This window comes from Neolamprologus multifasciatus, chromosome 11 (assembly GCF_963576455.1).
Source record: "Neolamprologus multifasciatus chromosome 11, fNeoMul1.2, whole genome shotgun sequence".
In the NCBI taxonomy this organism is placed as follows: domain Eukaryota; kingdom Metazoa; phylum Chordata; class Actinopteri; order Cichliformes; family Cichlidae; genus Neolamprologus; species Neolamprologus multifasciatus.
In genome coordinates this window covers 767,678-790,088 of record NC_140449.1, presented here as the reverse complement: position 1 = coordinate 790,088, position 22,411 = coordinate 767,678, and the positions used below count along the sequence as shown (strand labels likewise).

The 22,411-nt window shown below is 41.1% G+C and overlaps 1 pseudogene; it reads left to right on the top strand.

Moving 5' to 3' along the window:
* Window positions 1-8,833: 8,833 nt before the first annotated feature.
* LOC146507536 (uncharacterized) lies at window positions 8,834-14,172 on the top strand (annotated as a pseudogene).
* Window positions 14,173-22,411: the final 8,239 nt, after the last annotated feature.

Genomic DNA, 22,411 nt, shown 5'->3' with positions numbered 1-22,411 from the left:
TTCACACAGCCACAGCAGATCAGAAAGATATCCCACCAGCATCACTTCTGCAAACAGACTTTATTTCCTGGACAGTGTTATTTATGAAATGGCTTTAGAGAAAAGGCTGTAATTGCAGTGTGATAAGGTGCACAAACTGCGACTGTAATTGTCATTTTCCACTTAGAAACCACCACGCAAAACAAACTCTGACAGATATAATCTAATTTACATGAAACTACTTACCTGCTTCCTTCTCTGTGCTCCCTCATCAGGTATGATCCCTGGGGCTGTCAGTGTTGTGACAGGCTGTAAAGAAATGAGTCTGCCTGCCTCATTTGGTCAGTATGTGGCAACATCACAGCAGGCTGCAGGAAAGATAAAGTCAAAATCTTGACAGGGCATGCATGGGCGTTAACTCACACGCACACAAACACACAGATCAGGGAGTTATAATGTATCAATATCAAAGGGATAATTTCCCTTGAGGTCAGATTATCTGTGCTTGCAACAGGACATTAATAACATTACAAAAGGAATAGTCATAATGCAAAGGTGATCTTTTACAAATCAGTGTATAATGTTGTCAGCAGCTCAGACAAGATGGTTTTCTGACAGAAAGAGTTGATATATAGATATATATATATATATATATACAGTGGAGCAAAAAAGTATTTAGTCAGCCACCGATTGTGCAAGTTCCCCCACTTAAAATGATGACAGAGGTCAGTAATTTGCACCAGAGGTACACTTCAACTGTGAGAGACAGAATGTGAAAAAAAAATCCATGAATTCACATGGTAGGATTTGTAAAGAATTTATTCGTAAATCAGGGTGGAAAATAAGTATTTGGTCAATAACAAAAATACAACTCAATACTTTGTAACATAACCTTTGTTGGCAATAACAGAGGTCAAACGTTTACTATAGGTCTTTACCAGGTTTGCACACACAGTAGCTGGTATTTTGGCCCATTCCTCCATGCAGATCTTCTCAAGAGCAGTGATGTTTTGGGGCTGTCGCCGAGCAACACGGACTTTCAACTCCCGCCACAGATTTTCTATGGGGTTGAGGTCTGGAGACTGGCTAGGCCACTCCAGGACTTTCAAATGCTTCTTACTCCTTTGTTGCCCGGGCGGTGTGTTTTGGATCATTGTCATGTTGGAAGACCCAGCCTAGTTTCATCTTCAAAGTTCTCACTGATGGAAGGAGGTTTTGGCTCAAAATCTCACGATACTTGGCCCCATTCATTCTGTCCTTAACACGGATCAGTCGTCCTGTCCCCTTGGCAGAAAAACAGCCCCATAGCATGATGTTTCCACCCCCATGCTTCACAGTAGGTATGGTGTTCTTGGGATGCAACTCAGTATTCTTCTTCCTCCAAACACGACGAGTTGAGTTTATACCAAAAAGTTCTACTTTGGTTTCATCTGACCACATGACATTCTCCCAATCCTCTGCTGTATCATCCATGTGCTCTCTGGCAAACTTCAGACGGGCCTGGACATGCACTGGCTTCAGCAGCGGAACACGTCTGGCACTGCGGGATTTGATTCCCTGCCATTGTAGTGTGTTACTGATGGTGACCTTTGTTACTTTGGTCCCAGCTCTCTGCAGGTCATTCACCAGGTCCCCCCGTGTGGTTCTGGGATCTTTGCTCACCTTTCTCATGATCATTTTGACCCCACGGGATAAGATCTTGCGTGGAGCCCCAGATCGAGGGAGATTATCAGTGGTCTTGTATGTCTTCCATTTTCTGATGATTGCTCCCACAGTGGATTTTTTCACACCAAGCTGCTTGCCTATTGTAGATTCACTCTTCCCAGTCTGGTGCAGGTCTACAATTCTTTTCCTGGTGTCCTTCGAAAGCTCTTTGGTCTTGGCCATGGTGGAGTTTGGAGTCTGACTGGTTGAGGCTGTGGACAGGTGTCTTTTATACAGATGATGAGGTCAAACAGGTGCCATTCATACAGGTAACGAGTGGGGGACAGAAAAGCTTCTTACAGAAGACGTTACAGGTCTGTGAGAGCCAGGGATTTTCCTTGTTTGAGGTGACCAAATACTTATTTTCCACCCTGATTTACGAATAAATTCTTTACAAATCCTACCATGTGAATTCATGGATTTTTTTTTCACATTCTGTCTCTTGAAGTGAAGTGTACCTCTGGTGCAAATTACTGACCTCTGTTATCATTTTAAGTGGGGGAACTTGCACAATCGGTGGCTGACTAAATACTTTTTTGCCCCACTGTATATATATATAGAAAAATACAATGATGGATCAATTTCTTGAAAAACATTTCATGCAAAACAGCAGGATGACTGGCTTTTAGGGATGGGTATCGAAAACCGGTTCTTGTTGAGAACCGGTTCCCACTGTTTCAATTCCTTGGAATTGTTTGCCATTTTTGCAAACGATTCCCTTATTGATTCCAGTCGCCCCAAATGACGTCACCACGTTAGGGAGCGTCATTTACCTGGCAGGAAACATGGCAGCTCAAACGCTCAAAAGTTTGGTTATACTTGCAACAGGGCAACTTTCAAAGTAGATATTTCATTGAAGGGAGGAAACACTACGAATATGCAAAAGCATTTGCTCACAAAACACGTGATGACCTTAAATGAATATCATGTTTTTAATTCCGCTCCGGACTCGTGAATCTCAACCCAGCAGCAGCGGTAACGGTAATGCGGCAGTAAATAATCAACTAACAGTGCATATTATATAAGTGAGATCTGCCTTATTACAAAACCCGCTATTACTGTGCGTTGCATTTAGGTGACCATGATGAGAGAGACAGACAGAGTCTGGCTGGCTCAGATGCTGGCAGTTCTCGCTGCAGCCTACCGTTAGCGTCTCCTTTCAGGCCAGGATAGACGAATATCACTGAGCAGTGACTAAGTTTGTGGTAAAAGGCTTGCACCCATTTGCCACAGCGGATGCCCCCGATTTTTGGTAAGGGAATGTGTTTAATTGTAGGCAGGGACATTACTGGATATTCTTGTGTAATTACTACAGAATAATTTATGTTATACTTTGTTATTGCTACAGAAGAATATTTATTTTATTATTTTACATTTACAGTTTTTTTTTCCTGGGGACCCTGTGACACCCCATTGAAGAGCCATAGGCTGGATCTCTTAAGATCTCACTGTTGGGTTTGTAAGGCCATGTTACTCCTAAATTTCTATCTTGTTCAAAGAGAAGCTATAAAACAAAGTTCTAAGCTACTCAACCTTAGTGTTCTCCTTTTTTTTTAAAAGAATCGATAAGAAAATCGATAAAGAATCGCATCGTTAAACAGAATCGAAAATAGAATCGGAATCGTGATAATCTTATCAAACTGTGTTTCATTTGCCAAAACAGTATATTACTTTCACCAACTTACCTTCTTCCCATAGTGCATCCAGGTGTCAGGTATTTTTCAGTTAAGCGATGCACATGTACCCATCATGTGATGTCAAAAAAAACCAAACATTACTCATCAAACCAGTCAGGCAACCTTCCATTTCACCTACAGGCTACAGCCTGTACAGCCAGGCTACAGGCTACCAATACAAATCCCTATCCTAATGAGGACATGCATGATCTTTCTCTTAGTATTTATGTATGAAAACAAAGCCAACAACACAAATCAAGAAAAACCAGACTTTAAAGTGATGCCACATTGATTGATTACTGTAGAAACATGAACAGGTAGCAATGGAAACTGCAGCCTGACTGCTCATCAGTTTGCTACCTCGTATTGAAGTTCGTATTGAAGGCAGCTGGATTCATCGCAATGTACAGCTCACTTTATCACGGTGCTGTGTTGGAGTCAGGATTTACTGAGCTTTAACATCACTCTGGGTTCTTGGCTAGCTTAGCATTAGCATGCTGTCTCTGCAGGTCCTTGCGAAGAGCTGAAGTTGTGTTAGCAGTATGATGCAGTGGGATCGATAGGCAGGCAGACTAACGGTTCCAAGGAACTGGACTGCTGGACTACTGGGATTCCGATCCCTATCGTTGGGCATTAAAATGGACTCTAACTCATATGTCTCATAGCAGTTTGATCATTAAATGTTTTGGCAGTTTGAGCCACTCCCCATGTGCATCAGAGAACCTTGCCTGCTCATGATCCTGTGGCTGGTCCACCATTGTTTCTAGTGATGTGTCGGTCACGAACAAAATGGCTCTTAGAGCCGTGACGTGAACAACGTGAGCCGGCTTCTTATCGCGAGCCGTATTTTTTTTTTTCTTTCTCTCACCCTCTCTCTCGCACTTTTTTTCTGCTTCACTCCGCATGTGAGCCTTGTGCTTTGCGCTGGGAAGAGGGGGGAGGGGCGGTAGTTACACTCGCAGTAGCACAGGAACAGAGCGGGAAGGAGAGACAGAAAGAGAGCCAGGGACAACAACGTCACATTAGAAAGGTATAGTAATCATCCACAACTATTTTCAGTTGCAGATGATAAAGGATTCAGAAAGTTTATTCATGCAGGCCCAAATGACAGAGAATATGCATGTTGTTTTTGTTTTCATATTTTAATTTATATTTAATTGTGTTGTGGTTTGCAGTGTTTTGTGTTATTTTCACTTTAAATTTGTTTAAAAGGAAAAAGCTGAAAATTTAAATAGTTAAAAGTTGAAATGTGAATAGTTGGTTTTTGTATTATATGATTTATTTATTACATTTTATGTGGAGTGAATAAATAAAAGTATATTTACGGTGGCCCCTAGAGACAAAGCACGTACAAAAATCGTACGAACTCTGAAGCAAGTACAAACCCTGAAGCACGTACAAACTCCAAAACACGTAAAAACTCAGAAGCACGTACAAAAGACAACAGAAGTGCTTCAGAATGCTAGGGGCAGTGTTGAGCTTTTGTTACCTAGTGGCTACACAAGCCAGGACCGGATTTGGTGTGTGGTAGTAACAGGTAAATGAACATTTTTTTTTAATTATTTGAATATATATGAGTGCTTGTGTATAAATACACAAACAATACACATATGCTTTCAATTGTGTAATTTAAGTGATCTAGGTAGCTCTGTTTTGGAAGTTCAGTTAACGCTAGAAATGTGCTTTGGAGTTTGTACGTGCTTTGTCTCTAGGGGCCACCGCGTATATTTATATATAGACATATATAAAGAAAACCACTTTTTTTTAACATAACTAATTCCTTTTGTGCATAATTTTATATTATTGTTAATAATAAATTAATTAAAGCAACAAAACAACCTGAAGAGCCGTTTCGGAGCCAAAAAGAGCTTCAATGCCCCAGCTTTGTTTACTTTTTCCCACCGAGGCTTCTAGACTAGGCCAACATTTCTGCACGGTTAGGAATATATCGCCACCTGTTGCTTTGGCATGTTCCTAGCAGTGTTTTCCTTCATTTCCGCCTTTACGTGTGGACGGGATTATTTTTTGAAACGAAAACGGAAAATCTCAGTTTTCAAAAATACCTCTGTACGTGTGGACGTAGCCTTGTTCTATTTAATCTCAACAAGCCCCTAAAAACAGTCAGTGATCACTGTTGGCTTCTCTCGGTTTTTATTACCGCTAATCATTTTAAAGCTCAGTTTTTAAACCCTTACGACGTAACTACAGCCCAGCCCATGCAGCAGTATATAAATAACTAACCTCGTATTGTGGATGGATTATCTCGGTGGTTCTCCTGACTGACGTTTGGTCCGTTTACAGCAGGGGTCGGCAACCCTAGGCACGTGTGCCACAGTTGGCACGCGAAGGGTTAACTGATGGCACGACCATAGCTGGACTGGCCATTGGGCATACCAGGTATTTGCTCGGTGGCCCGAGGATTTAAACCTAACGGTATAAACAATGAAAGGTGGTGGATTGGCCAGATGCTGGCCGGTGTGTAAAAATAACTAGTTGTTTGGTGGTGGCTATGGCGGAGCTTCCACAGATTCAGTAAAATTAACAAGTGAGAGGGGAGGCAGGAGCAGGAGAGACCCGAAGCAGCCGCTGGTCCGAGTGTCAGGTGAACAGAAGTTCAGGTAAGAGGTTATGACCAATGTTCCCTCTAAGCTGCGTGTGTGCGCAATCGCGCACTGCTGGCACGGTCTCTGTGCACAAAAAAATCTGCGTTGCGCACAAAAAAAATTCTAGCCTGAATTGAAATTAAAGTAAATACGTTAACAATTCTGTTTTGCAGTGTTAGTCAGTAAGTGACCTGCTGCTCCCGTATGGAATTAGAACAGGGGTGTCGAACTCCAGGCCTCGAGGGCCGGCAGTTTTTAGATATCACCCTGTTTTAACACACCTGAATCAAATGATTAGTTCATTATCAGGGTTTAGCCATGTAAATCAGCTGTGTTGGACCAAGGACACATCTAAAACATGCAGGACACCGGCCCCTAAGGCCTGGAGTTCGACATCTGTGGATTAGAATGATGCCACCTTATCACATTGTCCAGCCAATCACATGATTCACATTCGTGTATACGCAGCCGTTGGCAGGCTATGACAGCGTCCTTATGTGCCGACACCGGTGTTTTAGCTAGCAAAGCGGCGTGGCTGATGTGGAGTGAAGCCACGTTAATGACAACGTGTACAACCATTGGAGATGTGAGCAGGACAGACAGAACAATTGACGGAAACAGTGTGGACTTTATACCAGTTTTAAAATTGTGTTGATAGGCCACGTAAAAACCAGAGTTATGATAAAAATATATGCAATGTTTGGTTTTCTTCCTGAATACTATCGTTGTTTATATTTACTGTGGGAAGAAATGGTACAAACGGCATTTTATAAGGAAAACGCTCGAAAGCACTCTCCGCCTGTGAGCAAAGATGAAACCAAAACACCCCCCACCCCTTCCTATTGGTCGAAAAATTTACCATGTCGACCATGGCATTTAGGAGTGATGGTGGTTTTGAGATGTGAGAGATTTGCGACGTTTAGCACAAATCTTGTGTAGTTAGTGTGTAGTGTAGTCAATAGTTTTGTTGTGTGTGTCAGAACAATGAGGCGACTGCTGAATGTTACAGGTGTTACAGCAGTGATACATCTGCTGTTGTCAGGCCTGCGAGTATCAGGCTGTTGTTCTCCTTTATCTCATAGTGGACAGAAATTATTTTTTGGAGTGGCACAAATAATTTGTGTGGCATCAGATTTGATGCAGAACAGCTGATTGTTCTGTAAATAGTTTGAAATGTTTATTTAAAAAAACGCCTTGGCTGGATTTTTAGGTAAACAGCTGCAAAAGACTTTGTTTATCAAAACTCAGTAACTTTTTTGAAGAAGTAACTCTATAATTATTTGCCCAGCATTGGTCATTACAGACTGTATTTTGCAGACAGAGAGTTACAGGACTCTCTCCCAGACCACAGACACATAATACAAATCAGAGCTTTATTTTAAAATAAAAAAATAAAGTTGTGTTTTCAAAATTGGAGTTCAAGTTATTTTTACTTTCTTTTTTTTTTTAAATTCTTTATTTCTAAAATATTAATTCATGAAGGTGATTACAGGCATTAATCAACATAATTTACAAGGGAAAAACAAAGCAAAATGAAAGAGAAAGAAAAAAGAGAAAAGGAAAAAAAAAAAAAGAAAGAAAAAACAGTCGGGAGTGACCAGTTAGCTAGGTTGGTGGTTTCAAGCTTTGAAAAGAAGATTCGGCTTATGGGTATTGGCATATAGGACCCACTTATCCCAACACAAGTGGAACCAACCCACCCTGTCATTGACATGAGCTGTTACCTCCTCCATCCTCTAAATCTCTAGCGAAATTTCCCACCATAATGACAAGGTCGGTATATCTTGCAAGGACCATTTCTTAGTTATACTTTTCTTACTTGCTCTTAACAGACATGTATCATTTTTAGATGATACATGTATCATTTTTAGACCAGTTCTGCGGTATACAACCAAAAAAGATTGTCTTCATGTCCAAAGGGAATGTACAGTCGAAAATGCCTTGTAATGTACCATGAATGTCCTTCCGGTAAGTCCGTAGCACAGGACAGTCCCACATAATATGGGTGTGATGTGCTCGTTGGTGTCCACAGTTTTTCCAACACACAGGAGGATTCCCATCATAATGAGCCTTTTGACACTGAGTAATAAAAAACCTTATCATAGACTTCCATCCAAATTCCCTCCAGCGGTTGGAGGAAGTACTCCTCCATTGCTGTTCCCACATCTGAGTCCATTCATCCCTTGAAATACACATCCCTCCCTCCTTTTCCCATAACATCTTCACATAATCAGTTGAGCGGGGAAGCTTATTTATAAGAAAATTATACAAAAAAGAAATGAGTCTTGTATCGACATCCCCACTGTACGCCTGTCTAAACAAAGTTACCAGTTCCACATTAGTGTTTGACATCACACCGATTGTTGTCTTTATGTAATGTCTTATTTGCAGGTATCGATAAAAATCCTGTTTTTCTAGATTGTATTTCTGTTTCAGTGTGTCAAAACTAATAGAGTTCCCATCCTTAATCAAACTATCGAATGTAGATAACCCTTTAGCAGACCAACTTTTAAAACGTGAGTCCAATTTATTCGGGACAAAGTCAGAGTCATATGCATACCATTTAAATAAAGCCAAATCCTGTTCCAGTTTAAATTCTTTCACGACTTTTCTCCATATATTAAGTGTACATGACACCCAGGGGTTGCAAACCTTGTCAATACCTTCTCGAATGTTCGAATCCATCAAGACAGCTTGTATTGGAGAGGAAAACATGCTCTCCTCAATAGTCTTCCAGTGTGCTTGGCAGCTTGTATCACACCAATTGACCACAGTCTTCAGCTGAGCAGCCCGGAAAAAATTTTTTAGTGACGGCAACCCCCATCCTCAGCAGTAAAGTTTTAAAACAAACCCTCGGCCGCTCCCCCCCCCTCCCCCCCCCCATATAAACCGCGATATTGTTTTATCCCATTCATTGAAACGGCTTGAATCAATAGGTATTGGTAGTGTTTGGAATAAATATAATAATCTTGGCAAAATATTCATTTTGATAGATTCAATTCGTGAGTGTAGAGAAAGAAAGGGGATCATGTTCCATCGTCTAATATCACCCACTATTCTCCTTTGTAGGGAACCAAAATTCTCCTCAAATAGTTTAGTTAAATCCTTGGCAATAACAACTCCTAAATATTTCAATGATTGTGCTTGCCAACTCATTGGATATTGAACAACCAAGTGAGCCGGCGGGCTATAGTTATAACTGAGAATTTGAGTTTTAGACATATTAATTTTATAGCCAGAGAGTTTCCCAAATTTTTGGCATAGATTCATCAACGAAGGCAGGGAGTTAGTGGGCTGATCTAGGTATATCAATATGTCATCCACATAGCAAGCAAGCTTGTGTTCCTGTCCCGCAATGGTAATCCCCTTAATATCTTTATTTTGTCTAATTGATTGTGCCAAAGGTTCTAAATACAAAGCAAACAGAAGCGGGGACCAAGCCTTGTTTATTTCCTCTCTGCAGAACAAATCTATTTGAGAGAGAACCATTAACTTTAATTCTTGCAGTGGGGTTAGTATATAATGCCCTCACCGTATCAACAATTTAAGTTATTTTTTACTTTCAGTAGTGTTAACATACTACACAGGTCATGAACAAGATTTTTTCAAAATTTCATCGCTAGTGGGCTAAAGCAGTTGATTAAAAGTAGTCTAACATAAATGTAAATGCTGTAATTTGATTATTTTAATAAATCATGTAATTTGGATGGATTCGATGCTGCCGTGACCATAGTGCACACGTCTACTGTTGCTCACAGTGGTCCAAGGGATCACTCAGGGAGTTTGTGTGTTCACTCAGACACATGAAAAATTAGAGGGAACATTGGTTATGACCTGCAGTCTGTCTGGGTCAGAAATAAACCAAATTTAGGTGTAGTTCATTTTCGTTGTGCTGACTTTTTTACAGTCAGTTACAATAACTCGTACTGCATACTAGCTAGCATGACGGAGTTTCTATACTGCTGGGTGGGTGCTATGATGTTACTGATAGTGAACTTTATTTTATTCATAAGGTTAGTTAGTAGAGTTGCCAACCGTCCCATAAAAAGACCATAAATCATCCCGCATTCAGAGAAATTATTATGCGTTTTGTGTTGAGCTGAGAAGGGACGCAGTTTGTCCCGGACTTCAGCTAAGATGGAAAAAGACACAAAGCTGGATTTATTCTGTCGTTACGCTGCACAGCTGCCTCTTCTTCTCCTCTCATTCTCTCCCCCTCTCTCTCCTGTTGCTACTTCAATCATGAAACCAGTAGCGGTTTTTGACACGAGCGACACGCGTCTAATAACCAACTCGCAAAATAAAACAAAATAAAAACAAACCAACAAACACAAAAACACCAGACATTATGATACAGACTTATAATTTGCACCCAAGTTTTTTCGAAATTCTATACGCGAAAAGTGAGTGCAAGAGCCCTCTGTGCACCTGCTTGCTGCTTAAGTCAAAGTAAACTTTATTGTAACCTCCGCTACATACAGTCCAGTATACAGAGACACGAGACGATGAGGCTCTGGTTACAGCAGTGAAAGTAAACAAAAAATAAATATAAGAAGAGTAAGAAAATAAATATACACTTTAGGACCAGGGGTAAAGGGATCAATAACAATTTAAAATTTATAATTTACAGTTTGATTTATTACAGTTTCCTCTAAACCAAATGACCAGTTGTCTAAACACATTTACTAAATCTAGCCATCATTTACCAATATCATAAACACATGTGACATGAAGACACAATTCACAGAACACAATCCTCCGTTGTCATAAATCTAAACACATCTTTCCTTGCTAAAACACAAGTTGCAAAAGAACTCTGCTCATATTCTCAAATGAAAGCTCATGTGATGCAAAAGCAATATTTGAACACAATGAACACTCCTGGCGTCATTCATTACACACGATTCAAAATTGAAGACACCTGTTGCTAATGCTGTGACCACATGTATAAAAGCAAGTTCAGAGTGCAAAGTATGCTGAAGATCCCAAACAAACACAATGGATGAAGGCAGAGTCAGGGAAAGAGGAATTCGATGCAGAGGAGGGAGAAGAGCTGGCTCTGGGAGAAGAGGAGCAAGCCAACGAGGAAGAGGAGTTCAAATGAGAGGAGGAAGAGGAGGAGGCCAACATGGAAGAGGAGAAGGTCCAGAAGGGAGAGCAAGACAACCTCGCACCATCATTACGGACGAGATGCGAGCAACAGTCATTGACCATGTCATTGTCCATGGCATGACAATGGCTGAAGCAGGACTAAGAGTCCGTCCAAACCTGAGTAGGTTCACCGTGGCCACCATTATCAGGGCATTCAGACAACACAACAGGTATTGTACTCCATTGCTTTCTTTGTCACAATACAGTTTTACAAACCTGTGAAAGTAGTCTATTGGTTTCAAATCAGTTGTGACTGTATTGTAACACATGTCAATTGACAACACATGTTTCTTTCTTTAGAGTTAAAAAAATGCCACATAGAGGTGGGAGGGTTGCCATATTTACAGCGGCACAAGAAACCCTCATTGTGGATATGGTTCGTGGGAACAACCTCATCAGACTCCGGGAGATCAGAGACAAAGTCATTGCCGATAATGTCAACTTTGAGAGCATTGACGATGTCAGCTTGGCCACAATAGACCGAGTTCTCTGGCGCAAAAGATGTGGATGAAACAGCTCTATAGGGTTCCCTTTGAGCGCAAATCTGCGCAACACAAAGACCTACGTTACGAGTATGTGCAAGTAAGTAAACATCCATGTTCACAGTACAGTTAGTGGACATACTGTGTTGCTCAGTGGCCTACATTACTTCTGGACAATACTGTGCTACCTGATTGACCATTGTTCTGAACACCTGTGCACTTTCACATTTTCACAGAGGATATTACAGTTGGACGCGATGGCCAGACCTCATGAGTACCTCTTCCTGGATGAGGCTGGCTTCACCCTGCAGAAACGAAGGCAAAGAGGCCGTAACATCATTGGCCAAAGAGCCATCACTGAGGTCCCTGGCCAACGGGGGGGTAATATTACCCTTTGTGCGGCCATGGTTCGGAGGGGCTTGTCCACCGACATACTGTCGTTGGGTCTTACAACATCCAATGTCTCCTCACCTTCCTAGAGGAGCTAAAAGACATCCTCCTGGACTGCCAACAACACCATCCATCACATTTATGTGAACATTTGGGACAATTTCCGCTTCCACAGAACAAACCAAATCAGAGAGTGGTTCACCACCAACAGTGACCACTTTTTAAACGTCTGTCTGCCACCCTACTCCCCTTTCCTGAACCCTATAGAGGAGTTCTTCTCATCGTGGAGATGGAAGGTTTATGACAGACAACCATACACAAGAGAGAACCTCCTAAGGGCAATGGAGCTGGCCTGTGTTGACATCCCAGCGGAGGCCTTCCAAGGATGGATTCGCCATTCCAGGGCATTTTTCCTGCGGTGCCCGGCAAGAGACAATATAGCCTGCGATGTGGATGAGGTGATGTGGCCCGATGCAGCTCAGCGACATGATGCCGCACAGTGATTGTGGTGTGTGTGTGTGGTGTGAATAACGTAAATAAAAAAACTTCACACCCTGATCATGTTTTCAAGAGTACTGTTGTGTGCAATAGATTCCGTTTTTGCATTGAGTTGTGTTACAGTAGTGTACGTACATGCAGGATTTTCTATAGATTTATACTCTTCATATGAAACTCACAAATCTAAATGCCTAATCCTCTGCAGAGATCTACGATGATCCGTTACTGTATAGTTTTTAAAAATATGCATTGGCAATTATGAAACAAAGAACCTTCTCACAAATTTAGCATTGTGTTTTCAATTGTTTTGCTGTAGTGTGTAATGGTGTGTATAGTGTTTACATTTTTGAAAGCTTCGAGCTGCTCTTTTGGTGTGAAAGTTTGAGTTTTGCAGTGGGAAGGTGTGGTTGTGTTTATGGAGCTTTAGAAAAGGGTGTTGTGTTTAGACATTGGGGAACATGGTAGAAACGTTTGTGAAATGTGTTTTAGCATTTGAGAAAAACTGTAACAAACATGCCATACAGTTTATTTTTCTTATCATTGTTGTGAGGAGACCATAAATAGTATTTTGTATTTGTATTTTCTGTTGTACAGTTCATTTGCTGTTATGGAGTTCTTGTTATGGATAAAAATTGTCTTTTTTTGTTTCAAAACAGCTGATAACTATTCACTGATAGCTGCCAACATCTGCAAACAAATTTAATTCTATAAAGTGATTCTATATATTGTGTAACTGTTCATATAGAGCGTTATTAAATTTATTGCTAATGCAATCATATGGCACACTGACTTCTGATGAAATTTTAAATGGCACTCACCATCAGAAAGGTTGCCTACCCCTGGTTTACAGCATCCTGCCATGCGATTGCATTTGCCCCTAAGCATTATTAGCACATCAATATATACCAGCTAGCCCAACTTCAGTAACCCTACAAATGTCACTGCTGTTTACTTTCCTAGTTGACTGTAAACAGCTGTGGATCAGTCAACTGTTAAACTAACAAACTAAATCATTATTTTGTAGTGAGGAATTTTCAAGACTATTACTGTTACTGAAGACTACTCACCACCGAGCTAACATTGTTAGCTGGTGCAAGGGCGTAGATTTGGTTTTGGCATTGGTGGGGACAGATGATTCAAGGACTTTAGTTTACTTCAGCCATATTCCATATAAATCAGGTATCATACAAAAATAAAAATAGCTTCAAATACAGTCATGCCAATAAAAGAATATGACTTTAAGGACTTAACAACATTACTTCATCTCTTATATACATTAGCACTAAGGGAGCACTGAATGACTTGGTGGTTTTGGTCCATAAAACTACTCATCTAAGATTACCACAAAGTAAAAGATCTCTTAGCAAAATTATGCAACATTTTAGGCACACTATACAAACATTACTCACTCATCAGTAATGTTTGTAGGGTCAGTGCATTTTTAAAACAATTTGTGCAAACTGCACTACAAGGTGGAATATTTGCAAAATCATGACTACCTCATGATATTTTGTCTCAAAAATTAACCCTATGAATATGTCAGTACCATTAGGATGAAATTATTGTGTCACCAACATTTTAACGTTAGACATATAATTTTAACAGCCTCTGTAAACTAATATCCTGGCTTGCTCGAGGCTGCTGTTTTCTCTGACAGTTTCAATCAAAATTAGAAATGCTACTCTGGAAGACTGAGATAACTAATAGTGCTGCCTGTTGTGCAGTTAGTTTCCAAAACACGTTATTCTTGGTTACATACAATTTTCGACTGATGTGGGCCAAAGCCTGGCATTGTTAGGATGCCTGGGTCATTGACCCAGGGCTTTTGAGTTTATTATATTATTTATAATTTCTAGTTTTTGGGGTTTTCGTGAGTCATGTCTTATGGTTTGTCTCTGTGTAATCCTTGGTTGCTGTCTCCCCTGTCTGCTGTATCCCCGTGTCCAGTCTGTGTCTGCCCTGGTTCCACGTCTCTGTTCCTTCTGTTGTAGTGCCTGCATGTGAGTCTGTGTCTTTTGTTCAGTCTGTGTTTTGTGTTTCCTGTTTTACTTTGAAGGTTTCTGTCTTATCTCAGTGTGTTCAGTTTACGCTTCCTTGTCTCGTCAGTTCTGATTTGCCCCAGCTGTGTTTCCCTCCTGTTGTCCATTCCCTGATTGCTCCCTCTATGTATTTAAGCCCTGTGTTTCAGTTTGTCATTGTTGCGATCTACCGTTTATTTAGCTGTGTGTTTTTTCAGTCTGTTCGTGTAAGTTTAGTTTTGGTTACTCAGTTTTGTTGTTTTTTTAGTTTAACATTAAAGTTGTATTTAAGTTCACCTTTGGTTTCCTGAGTCTGCATTTTGGGTCCTTCATGTCACCACCCCGGCGTGCACACAGCCTCCACATAACAGGCATAGCCTGTAACATTATTATGATGGACACATTTTATGAGCGAGCTTGACTTTAAGTGACTTACAGGTTTCTTTGAAAAATACTTTCTTATATCCAGGTTCTTCCTTTTTGCTGCCATCCTCCTCTCCTCCTTGCAGGTCCTCGCAGCGCAGGCTTTCCGCTGCTAAAACTAAACGAAGCTTCCTGAAAGGCACAGCCAATCACACTGGCCATATTCGTCACATTAGGTAGGACTCCAGTAGAGAACGTAATTTAACTCTTTCAGCACCGCTAGGTGAATAAGACGCTGACAGATCATTTTTATTTCTATTTGTTTGTTTGTTTTTCTTTACTTGAAGAGATCAAATTATTGGTGGGGACAATTCAATAATCGCTGGATATTGGTGGGGACATGTCCCTTCTGTCCATGCCAAATGTACGCCCTTGAGCTGGTGTTAGCTGAGGCTAGTTCATAGACTGCTGTCAGAACTAGAGATGGCACGATACCACTTTTTTATGTCCGATACCGATACCGATATCATAAATTTGGATATCTGCCGATACCGATATGAATCCGATATAGTGTGTTTTTTAATCAATAAAACGTTTTTTTAATATCTTGCTGCATTTTGTATAAGTTTATACTCAAGTTTAAATAAATAACTAAAGCTATTCTGTTATACCTGTATGTAAAAAATACACTGCACTATATTTCATAGTTCAGCAACACTGATCAATCTAATAAACTTAAACCTACTCTATCCTCCCTATTCTGGTATTTTAAAGAGTACTTAGCAGAAATATTAAGCAACCTAACTAATAGGGTTGCAAACTCCCAGCAAAAAAAAAGGGAACCACCCTCCACCTCATGATGCTTAATCGATGTAATCAAATTGAATTTGATGCAGGGGGGGAAATGCACAGAAATAAATTATTTTTCAAGAATAATTAAATAGATTCAACATCTTTCTTCAACAGAATTGCAGACTGCACAGATGGTATCTTCCCAAAGGAAAAAGTAGTATAGCTTACTAGGGTATATTAGACTTAACAGTTACTATATACAGTAATGGACTTCTATATATTTTACATCACATTAAAACTTTGGGTGTGAGAGTCAGATAATTATTTATTAAAAGCTAGACATTTTAAATGAGAATAAGAAAGAAAAGTTTGTCTTTGTGCCCCCTTTTGCCTGTTCATGCCCTATCGGCCCCCCTGGCTACACTTTGCTATATCCGCCCCTGCACAGTTACAGCCGTCAGCTGCATAGAAAACGATCCTGGTGTAGAAAGTAATATTAAATAAATTCTAACAACAGCTTATCAAGCTTAAACGTGCTGCTGTTGTTCAGCCGCTGGTTTCCTCTTTTTGGTGAGAAGCGGGCCAAAAACTAAGAAGAGAGACGGACTCGCGACAGAAAAGCCGATCAGCTGATCATTAAGCAGTTTCACGATTGAAGTTGCAGCAGGAGAGAGAGAGAAGAGGCAGTCGCTCCATATGTCGGTTGTTAAGCTTAACGTGGGAATGCTTTACAAACATTCAGAGATGAACTTACACACTTGCTTTACTTCTCTCTGGGAAAACTTCCTTGGAGATGAAATGTTTGCTAGCAGGCTACAAATACACACAGCCGCTCTATCACGTGACCACACTGCTCCAACGTGCTATGGTTATGAGCCGAGTTACGCCGTGTCGCAAGTTTTGTGAGGTGCTTTTTTGATATTTAATGGATCGGATTACATTTTTTATTTCTCTCCGATATCCGATCCAGTAATTTGGGTCAGTATCGGACCGATACCGATACGTAATATCGGATCGGTCCATCTCTAGTCAGAACTGTACATGATTATTTGAAGCTAGCAGGTTGTTAATGCTATTCATCAAGTCTAACAGTCTATGAACTAACCTCAGCTAATGCCAGCTAATAATGTTAGCTCTGTGGCGAGTAGCCTTCAGTAATAGTAATAAATCACACAGCAATAGTACATCGGCGATACTGAAGTGGCACATAACCCAGGTAGCTACCACAACTAAAACAAGCTAGTTGCAGTAGGCAAACGTTAGCTTTTTTTAAAAAAAGAACTTACTTCCGGATGTTTCTGTAGGTTGGAGTCTTTTGACGCTGAGACCAGCTTGGTTGCTGGCAAACAGAGTTTGCATTGACCGGTCAGATTTCGCCCATCCCTTTCTTCTTTAAATGTGAAGTTGTGTCGGAATTTCCAAGTAAGAAATGCATTCCTGCCCGTGCACTGCTGGCTATGTTGTGCTGGCTTCTGGTTCATTGTGTAACTGACACCACCAACATTAACAGGATGCTTACATTAGAGCCTTTTATTTCGTGTTTTGTTTGGGTTTCCGGCAATCTGTGGAATTACCAAAATTAGAGAGGGGATAGCCTAACATATGAAACAGGAAAAGATTGCAGTGTAATCTATTTATTTCAACAAAGTAACTGTATTCTAATTATCACCTTTTAAAACAGTAACTGTAAAGGAATACAGTTACTCATATTTTGTATTTTAAATACGTAACGCCGGTACATGTATTCATTGTATAACACTGCACAGGTGGCATCCTATCACAGTACCCCACTGGAATTCATTGAGCTCCTGAGAGCAACCCGTTTTTTCCACAGTTGTGTTTACAGACAGTCTGAATGTCTAGATGCCTGATTTTATAGACCTGTGGCTCTGGAAGTGATTGGAACACCTGAGTTTGATGATTTGGTTGGGTGAGTGAATACTTTTGGCAATGTAATGTAGATACTGACATGTTTAAAGGTGCCTATTCCTAGGTTTATTAGTTTTTCTGGTTCAAACCCAGTTAACTCAACTATAAAGTGAATTACCTAAGTTACCTTAGTTTAATGGTGTTGTGGAAGTTTTCCATTTAAATAAAGCCTGCAGACGAGCGGTGAGCGGTAGCTAACATTCTTTAATCCAAACACACAAAGAACAGAAAACCAAGCTTGTGGAGAGCCTACATGACCGCGGGGCAGGGTCAGCAGAGTCTCCCTGAGCCTAGCATGGCTCTCAGTTAAATACCTTCTCCAGGAACAAAAGGCAGTACAGTTGTTTCACACCTTAAGGTTCACACTCCCTTGTGGAGTGGTCTGCTTCCCCCAACTTCCTTACTACACCCCCACCATTTGTCTTACAGTATGGGTGTCAGACATGTTAAAATCCAGTGGCACCTAGGCATTATATAATAAAATAATGTGATTAATACATAAGTAAAAGAAATTCCTATACAATGGTGAAATTACACTATTGTATTGTATTGTCTAGTCAATCCCAAAAGGTTGATTCTATTCATCTGGACGTAGTGTTTTCAGTGGGAGAAACGTTTCGTCACTCATTCAAGTGACTTCTTCAGTCTCAGCTGACTACAGGTTTACCCAACCTTATAAACAGTACTTTTGCACAATGACTGAAACCAGCCCACTGAAGGAACAATGGGCTGTGAGGTCAGTTCCTTGATCATTAACATGCAAACTGTCATGACCATTGATCAACAACCACTGATCAAAGCCTATTGATCAAAGACAAGAATGGCTGCAATAACAGCATTGTAAGATGGTGAAAGATGTACCCGTAGGCCCCTTCCTCAATTCAGAGATGGTCTTTGCCTTTTCATGGCCTCCTTGACTCCCTCGAAACACATTACTCTGTTTGTGTCGGGAGACCTGATACTTGGGGTGGACCAATTTTTGGTGTAGCGTGTTTTGGGGTTTAAAAGCCACTGAGACACGGTGTTTAGAAAAAATGCATCTCAACTGCTCTGATACTCCTGACACATACGGGATCACTAAGGGTTTTCGCTTAGGCAGTGGTTGTCCTTCTCTCCTGGATCATCTGGAGCTTTCTTTAGGTGCCTTCCCAGCTTTGAAAAATGTCCAGCTGGGACAACCACATTTACTCAGGTCCTTCTTGATGTGATGTTCTTTTGCTTCCCTGGCCGCTGTGTCTTACAAATATGGTCTCTAACCAGATATTACTTCTAGGCTAGGCTGGACTACTGTAATTCGTTATTATCAGGATGTCCTAAAAACTCCCTGAAAAGCCTTCAGTTAATCCAAAATGCTGCAGCAAGAGTACTGGCAGGGAGAGCATATATCTCCTGTATTGGCTTCCCTTCTTTTGCTCCCTGTTAAATCCAGAATTGAATTCAAAATCCTGCTCCTCACATACAAGGTCTTGAATAATCTGTTTTCATCTAATCTTAATGACCTTATAGAACTGTATGACCCCATTAGAGCATTTCGCTCTTTGACTGCAGGCTTACTCGTTGTTCCTAGAGTATTTAGAGTAGAATAGGAGGCAGAGCCTTCAGCTTTAGGGTCCCTCTTCTGTGGAACCAGCTTCCAATTTGGATTCAGCAGAGAGGGACACCGTATCTACTTTTAAAATTTGGCCTAAAACTTTCTTTTTTGCTAAAGCATATATTTAGGGCTGAATCAGGTGACCCTGAATCCTCCTTTAGATTTCCTGCAAGGTGTAGGCTGCTGGGGGAATCACTTGATGCTCTGAGAATTTCTTCTTCAGTCACCTTTCTCACTCACTATGCGCTTATACACTTCTCTGCACTGAATCATTACTTATTATTAATCTGTGGCTCTCTTCCACAGCATGTCTTTTGTTCTGTCTTCTTCCCCTCACCCCAACCGCTCACAGCGGATGGCAACCCCTCCCTGAGCCTGGTCCTGGAGTTTTTCCTTTCCACTGTCACCAAAGGTCTTGCTCATAGGGTGTCATATACTTGTTGGGGTTTTTTCTGATGTATTATTGTAGGGTTTACCTTACAATATTAAGTGCCTTGAGGCATCTGTAGTTGTGATTTGTGTAAATAAAACTGAATTGAACTGAATTAAATCAGTCAAATAGCTCTCCAGAAAAATATGACATTCAAGATAAAAAAGACCGAAAATACATCAACACATATACACAGCTTTCACATTTTACATAGGATATTTGATTTTGGCTGACGAAAGCAAAAGAAAAGAAAAGACAATAATCAAATAATAACTCAAATGAGGCTACAAAAATGAAAGTACTACTCCAACTTAAGACACAAACAATAGGTATTTGTGTAAAGGAGGAAAGAAGCATGCAGTTTATGCAGCAAGCATAACCTATTCTAATTGGAAAGTGTGATACTTTCTTAAAACATACCTTCAGCAGAGTTGGCTATCACCATTATGGAGAGAGTGAGCTACTGAGTATCAGAATGATGCCTGATAATGTCAACGGCTGGATCTCTGGTTTAGAGTCTGTAACTAAACAGCCATGCCTTTGTGCCCTTTTGGCTCATGCAGAGGATCAGGCAGGGTGGGAGATTGCCCTTTGGAGGGCTCACCCACCTTTTCTATCAATTTACAGACCTTTTGTGTGGAGGCAGCTCTGCTCTCATTACCGCAGCACTGGGTTCACACAAAATCTTTTAGATTCAATTAGCTCAGATGCACAGCGAAATATCGAAGGGTATTTTACTCTAGCAAATCCTTGAGGAAACTAGAAAAGGTCACACCTCTGACTACCTCACTGAGAGGTACAGGGAGGTAGATCGAAGAAAAAAAACCTGTCACCTTCAGTGGGCTAAAATGGCATTCTATTCCCTATACCAGCAGTGACCAAACTTCAGTAGGCTGCCCACAGTGAGCAACTCTTTCAATGTAATATTTAGAACGGCAGGCTTTTAGTATCTCAAATATATTGTTTGAAGTTTAGCACTTCATTAATATTCACACCTGAGGTCCTGTCACTTCCTTACTGCAATGAAAAAGCCTGTCACTGCCCTGGATCTAGTAAAAACAGTAAAACTGAGAGGAGCCACACTCTGCATAGCACTGCAGTATATGGAACATACCCAGCTGTGCCACTGAAAATGATGGCATTTTTTTCTTGAGGAAAGTGTTCCCGTTTGACAAGGCATTTAACATAAAACTGGCAAATTATGCATGCAAATCAGGCAGCTCTCTGGTTCTGTGTGCATGGCTTTATTGTGGATGACCTTGGTGGACAACAGGTGTAAGAGGGGGAATAATATGCCTCCTGTCACCTGCAGGTGACATAAAAATCCCAATTAAACTTTAAGATGTCTAGATTCATGTGAACTAAACAAAACGTGTGTGGCATTTGTGATAAGCTTGATTTTGTGCGTGCATGTGTGTGTGTGTGTGTGTGTGTGTGTGTGTGTGTGTGACTCAAAGAGTGTAATCACATTTACTGTGTTACAGTTCATGTGAAGGACTAAAGGAAAAAAATTTACATAGAGGTTTCAAAGACATGTAAACACTATGGGCTTTACATAAAAAGAACCTGCATGTTTTTGGACTGCATGCATGTTTTTGGACTGCATATGCCAAATACACAAATTCTGTTATGATATGGTACATCAGCTGGTACAAGCTCAATCTAGGATTCTGTAGATTCAAGATACTAACTGTCAGAGAACAACAAGCAGTATGTTATTATCAACATGAGGTCAGTGTTTTAGAAATATTTCCAATGAACCAAAAGTACAGGCCTCATGCTTCTCAGACTTCTTCAAACAGAGGATATGCCTAATAGGGTCAAGTCTGTTGATGCTATATGGTTACAAAGATCAGTCCATTTAGCACTAACTGAAAGCTGGGGGACTTCAATGCTCACGTGGGTAACAACAGCGAAACCTGGAGGGGCGTGATTGGGAGGAACGGCCTCCCTGATCTGAACCTGAGTGGTGTTTTGTTATTGGACTTGGCTATAACGAACACCTTGTTCGAACATAAGAGTGTCCATAAGTGCACGTGGCACCAGGACGCTCTAGGCCACAGGTCGATGATCAATTTTGTAATCGTATCACCAGACCTGCGACCATATGTTCTGGAAACTCGGGTAAAGAGAGGGGCTGAGCTGTCAACTGATCAACCACCTGGTGGTGAGTTGGATCAAGTGGCGGGGGAGGACGCTGGACAGAGCCTAGCAGAGGCCCCAGTCCGCGAGATCTTCAACGCACACCTCCGGCAGAGCTTCAACAGCATTTCGAGGGAGACTGGGGACATTGAGTCCGAATGGACCTGTTCAGCGTTTCCATTGCCGAAACTGCTGCATTGAGCTGTGGCCGCAAGGTGGTTGGTGCCTGTCGTGGTGGCAATCCCCGAACCAAATGGTGGACACCAGAGGTGAAGGGAGCCACCAGGCTGAAGAAGGAGTCCTATCGGGCTTGGTTAGCCTGGGGAACTTCGGAGGCAGCTGACAGGTACCGACAGGCCAAGCGGAATGCAGCTCGGGCAGTGGCGGAAGCAAAAATTCGGGTGTGGGAGGAGTTCGGAGAGGCCATGGAAAAAGACTTTCGGACTGCCTCGAAGAGATTCTGGCAAAGTGGTGCTCTGCCTGCACTGTGCATCACGGTATGACCAGATCCTTTTACTTGGTGATTTTAATATACACGTCTGCTGCCCGGGGAAGCCCCTGGCTAAGGACTTTCTGGACTTAGTGAACTCTTTTAATTTTGTTCAGTCTGTTAAAGGTGCCACTCAAGAACGTGGTCACACACTGGACTTGGTTTTATCACAT